The following is a 5,530-nucleotide window of genomic DNA, read 5'->3' on the forward strand; positions in this document are numbered from 1 at the left end:
GTCCCATAGGGTTGCTAGGAATTAGAATCGACTCAATGGCAGTAAGGTTGACTTTTTTGGAGATGACCAGATAAGATAGAATGGAAAATCAAAGTAAATTTAAAGATAAGTGTGAATTCATTAAGAATATTAAATGGGATTTTAAAAAGAGTATTAAATGGGAATGACATCAGAGAAGCTAGTAAATACCACCACCACCCCCCAAAAAAGCATACATAATAATGTTCAGAGTAGTGTTATTACAATGCTCTGTTTTAGGAATAGACCCTGAGTCCATTGACAGTTGAACAGAAAACTAAATGGTTACAAATTTACGTAATGAACCAATATAGAGCACAAAAAAAATGAACAATCTATGATGAAATGTGTGGTATTTCCATAATCTGGTGTCAATTTGAGAGGATTGTGAGTGAAGGGGAGGAGTCTGGCCTGTCAATCAAGATATAACCAATGAGGCCTCTGTGTGGGCATGGCCTTCCCGAGAATTCTGGGAATTCCTGTATTTCCTCCTGGGAGGTGGGAGACACTTCTCTCTCTCTGCTCACTCCCTGAGAGATGCTCTACTGACAAGACGCATGGGGCTACCCCCTGGGAGCTGGAGAAGCCGCATGAACCTACCCCGATGCAACCAGACCTCTGGAGCCAGAGGAGCCATGTGGAGACCCCTGCCAGCACTGAGATGCTTACAACAGCAATGGATCCACAAGACTTCCAACCCACTGGCCTGTGAGCCTCCTGCATTCGGCATCATTGCATGTATTCTGTGAGTCTGAAGAGGACATTATAGATTGGTATTGGATATATGAGCTATTGGACTTATGGACTTAATCTGGACTGAGCTGGGATGTTTTCTCAATATTCAACTGCTCTTGTATATAAACCTCTTTCTTATATACATATGAGTGTCTATGACTTTGTTTCTCTAGTCTACCCAGACTAACAAATGAAACAACATTGATAAATTGAAAAAATAAACTTTCTCCTGAAAGAACTCCAGCAGAGAATACAGACTGTCATAATGTTTGAGCTCAGGCTGAATTCATCTGGGACATTAGAAGTCATTATTGTGGTTACCGGTGGAAGAGGAAAGAATACAAACAATGAGAAGGGGGGAAATGAAGATTTTTAGAGGGTTAGTTATTGTAGAGATAATACACAGAGGAAATAATGGCTGTGAAAATTAAAACATTTATGTTTAAAAGCAAGACGAAAAAAATAATATTCGGAAACTGACTTCCTGAAATAGTGCTTATAATGTATCCCTATAACATTCTGATGTTATGGGAAGATCTATTTTTCCCCTCCTTTGTTCTTTTTTCCTTTTTCTATAGTGAACTCCGCTGGCACTCTCCAAGTGAGTTAGTCAGTTCATTGTGCCAACCTGGCCGATAAACACATGTGGGGCTAATTGAAGGTGGAGAGATTAAACAGCTCGGTGAACCTCGCCTTTCTAGTTTTCGGGTCTCTTACTTTCTGATGGTCGCACCAGGGTGCAGCTTCCTTAGCCAGTTCCCTGCTTCAACTTGCAAGGCTCACTACCTGTATGACATCCCTGAGGAGAAGCCACATGGACCTACCCCGATGCAACCCTGAATGCTGGAGCTGAGATGCTTACACATTCACTAATTCAGCTTTCCTCCTGCAGTCGGCATCATAGTGTGTGTTTGTGAGATGGAGGAGGACTTTGTGGATTGGTGTAGGACATACGTGTTAATGTTGGACTTGTGGGCTTGGGCAGTACTGGGTTGGGATGTTTTCTTGATGTGCACTTAACCTTTATATAAAACTCTCTCTTATACATTAGTTTCTGTGGATTTTTTTCTCTAAAGAACCTAGACTCCTACACAAAGTATTACCATGGATGGTAGGGATGGGCTCCAGGCTGCGGACAACCTGTGTGTGTGTACATATACCCACACACATCTTATCTATACATACCAGCCGAAGCCAAACTCTGTCTTGCAGATGTAGAAATTGTTCTTTGTTTCCCTGATAAAACTGGTTTTAGACCCAAAAAATTGGGTTATCACTCTCTTCTTCCCTTTCTTCAAAGGGAAGAAGCCTTCTTTTCTTTGTTCCTTGTGGAACTTGGAATGAGAAAAAGCAATTCTAGTGTGATGCAAGCACTATAATGACTTATAAATAAGGAAATTCAGGAAGATCCAATCACTGCATAGAATGGTAACATAGCAGCTCATTTTCTGTATCAGATTGTTAATAAACAGAGTGCAACACAGGGGAGAAACGCTAAGGGCATGCAAGAGAGCAGTTAGAGCAATGAGGTCCCCAGGGAATACCAAACATAAACTTGGGGATCAGGGCATGGCACCTCATTGGACTTGACTGGAAAACACTCATAAAGGTCAACAAACAGACCGGAACTATTTATAGGCTCTTTTTTGTGGGTGTTTTTTGTTGTTTTGTTTCTTTTATTGTTTTGTTTTACTCTGCCTTGTTTTTGTGCTGATTGTTGTCTCTGCACATCTATCTAGATACGGTAGGCAGGATAAACAATCTGGAGGGGGAAAAAACAATGGAACCAGTGATTCCAGGAGGACACCAGCGAGGGAGAGAGAGGGGGAGAGGAAAGGAAGTGGGTGTTAACAAACCCAGGGAAAAGGGAACAACAAGTGATCTGAAATCGATGGCAAAAAATGGCATAGGAGGCCTGGTAGGGCTTGATCAAGGGCAATATAACCAAGAGGAATTACTGAAACCTGAATGAAGGCCGAACATGAGAGTGGGACAAGAGGAAATTAAAAGGAAATAGAGGAAAGAACTAGGAGGCAAGACATTTATAGAGGTCTAAATGCAGGCATGTACATATATCATTATATTTATATCTAATGATAGGGAAAAAGATCTATGTACATATATTTATATGTTAAGTATCAAGGTAGCAGATGGACATTGGGCATCTACTCAAGTACTCCCTCAATGCAAGGACACTTTGTTCTAATAACCTGGCATTCTGTGATGCTCACCTTCCCAACACGATCGCTGAAGACAAAATGGGTGCATAAGCAAATGTGGTGAAGAAAACTGATATTGACCAGCTATCTAAAGATATAGTGTCTGGGGTCTTAAAGGTTTGAAGATAAACAAGCAGTCATCTAATTGAGAAGTAACAAAGTCCACATGGAAGAAGCACACACATTATCCTGTGTGATCATGAGGTGTCAATGGGATCAGGTATCAGGCATCAAAGACCCAGAACAAAAAATCATATCCATGTGAATGAGGGTTGGTGCAGAGTGGAGAATCACAGCCCATCTGTAGATAATTGGACATCCCCTTACAGAAGGGTCACGAGGAAGAGACGAGCCAGTTGGGGTAGCACAGCACTGATGAAACATACAACTTTCCTCTAGTTCTTTAATGCTTCCTCCCACCTCCCACTATCATGATCCCAATTCTACCTTACAAATCTGGCTAGACCTGAGCATGTATATGGGTAAAAATAAGAGCTGGAAACACAGGGAATCCATGACAGATAAACCCCTCAGGATCAATAATGAGCGTAGCAATACCAGGAGGGGAAGGGAGAAGGGGAGAGGGGAAGAGAAAGGGGGAACTGATCACAATGATCTACATATAACCCTCTCCCAGGGGATGGACAACAGAAAAGTGGGTGGAGGGAGACATTGGTCAGTGTAAGACATGAAAAAATAATAATAATTTCTAAATTATCAAGGGTTCATGAGGAAGGGAGGGGGGGAAATGAGGAGCTGATACCAAGAAAATGTTTTTAAAATGATGATGGCAACATATGTACAAATGTGTTTGACACAATGGATGGACGGATGGACTGTAATCAGAGCTATACAAACCCCCAATAAAATGATTTTTTAAACTGAGTGTGAAAGACAGAGGTGGTCCTTCTTGAATCCATGTACATGCTATTAACCCTAGTGTTTGGGGGAGGAGGTTGGTATGAAAATGCTGTTTTCAACATTGCATTTGGACTAGACATGTGTTTATTTTCTCCCTCCCCATTGTATGTAAAGTACCGCTTCAAATTGAAAAACAATAATAATAAATCAACCAAGGAAGCAGGCAATGTACGGAAAAACTACAGGCAGCAGAAGGAGTAGCAGACACTAACAGGAACAGGACGGACCTCAGGCTGTTATAAAGTCACCTCTCAAGTCTGTGCCTCAGTTGTTTTCCAGGTCTTCTTTCTCCTGAGATACGGGGTTCAACTAGTTTAAGAACAGAACCTAGCAAAGACAGGAGTGATGTCTAGTTGACCTAACATGGCCGCGCCAGCTCCAAGCCAGGATTGGAGCTAAGAAAAAAATAGTTGCACACACGACAAACTAGACATACTAAGTATCTCAGACACCCTTGCTACAGAGTCCATTTTGCATTTCCAGACGCCATCTTGGCGTGAACACACGCGCGCACACACACACACACACACACACACACACACACACACGGAAAATGACCTAGAAAAAGCTCCTAAAACCATGTGACTGTACAAACCAGAAACTGACCCCGAGAAACACATACTAAGACAACATCCCCACAAAAACTTTTCACCCTGTAAACTCTCGGAGGCCGTATTGTCCATGGCATGTCCCCTGTAGACCTCTCCTGCAGGTCTCTATTCTTTAACGAATGCCTTAACATCATTTGGAATGTCTAGTCCTTTCAATCATGCCCCTCTCCAAGAACAGTGAATGTCTAGTATAAGGTGGTCATAGTACTGTGCTCCCTTGGTGGTAATTTATCAGGGTATATGTTTATGCTTTGTGCAATGTTTGTATTTATGGTGAAATTAGTAGCATCTGACAATACTTGAAAAATAAGAACTCCGTGGAGTTTTTCCATGGAGAATTACAGAAGTTGAAAAACTGAGCGAGGGGACAAGAAACACTGAGGAAAGACAGAGCTGTCACAGTCTCCGCCTGGACTAATGTTCATATCCTAATAGAGTTACCTCCTCCAGGGTACAGCCCAGTCCCTATACTGAGCTCCTCTGTGTCAGAGGTTAAGGGGAAACCAGCATGTAGGAAAACAAAGAAAATTTCCATGAGATTGAAGAGTCACCCCCCAAAATTCACTCCTCTTCAATAATGGATCCTGGCGGGAAAGTCCCAGCCCAAGACCCCAGAACATGAAAAACTACATAGCAGCAGGGACAGAAGAGACTTTACAGACATGTCTTGGCTTGTGAAGTAGCAGACCCTCCTCGTGGCTGCAGGTTTCTCTGCTTTACAGCGGAGACCCAAGAAGTAGAGGTGAGACCAGGAGGCAGAGGACTCCTCAGAGCCCAGGGTTAGACAAGCACTGCAGTCAGACAAAGATGAGGCCATGGGATTCTCAGAGAGACAGGCAGGTCCAAGACGGTCTATAATCAAGTTATAGCTGGCAGGTCTTCCGCCTCTGCCAATCATCACACTCCCACAGGTAAACGCACACACACATAGGTGCACACTCCAATGATATGGGCACTGCATATTCTACAGACTGACTGGGTCATTTGGGGCAGCCCTGTCCCCTCTCACACAACTAGCCTGGATAT

Source organism: Tenrec ecaudatus, chromosome 6 (genome assembly GCF_050624435.1).
Source record: "Tenrec ecaudatus isolate mTenEca1 chromosome 6, mTenEca1.hap1, whole genome shotgun sequence".
Lineage (NCBI taxonomy): Eukaryota > Metazoa > Chordata > Mammalia > Afrosoricida > Tenrecidae > Tenrec > Tenrec ecaudatus.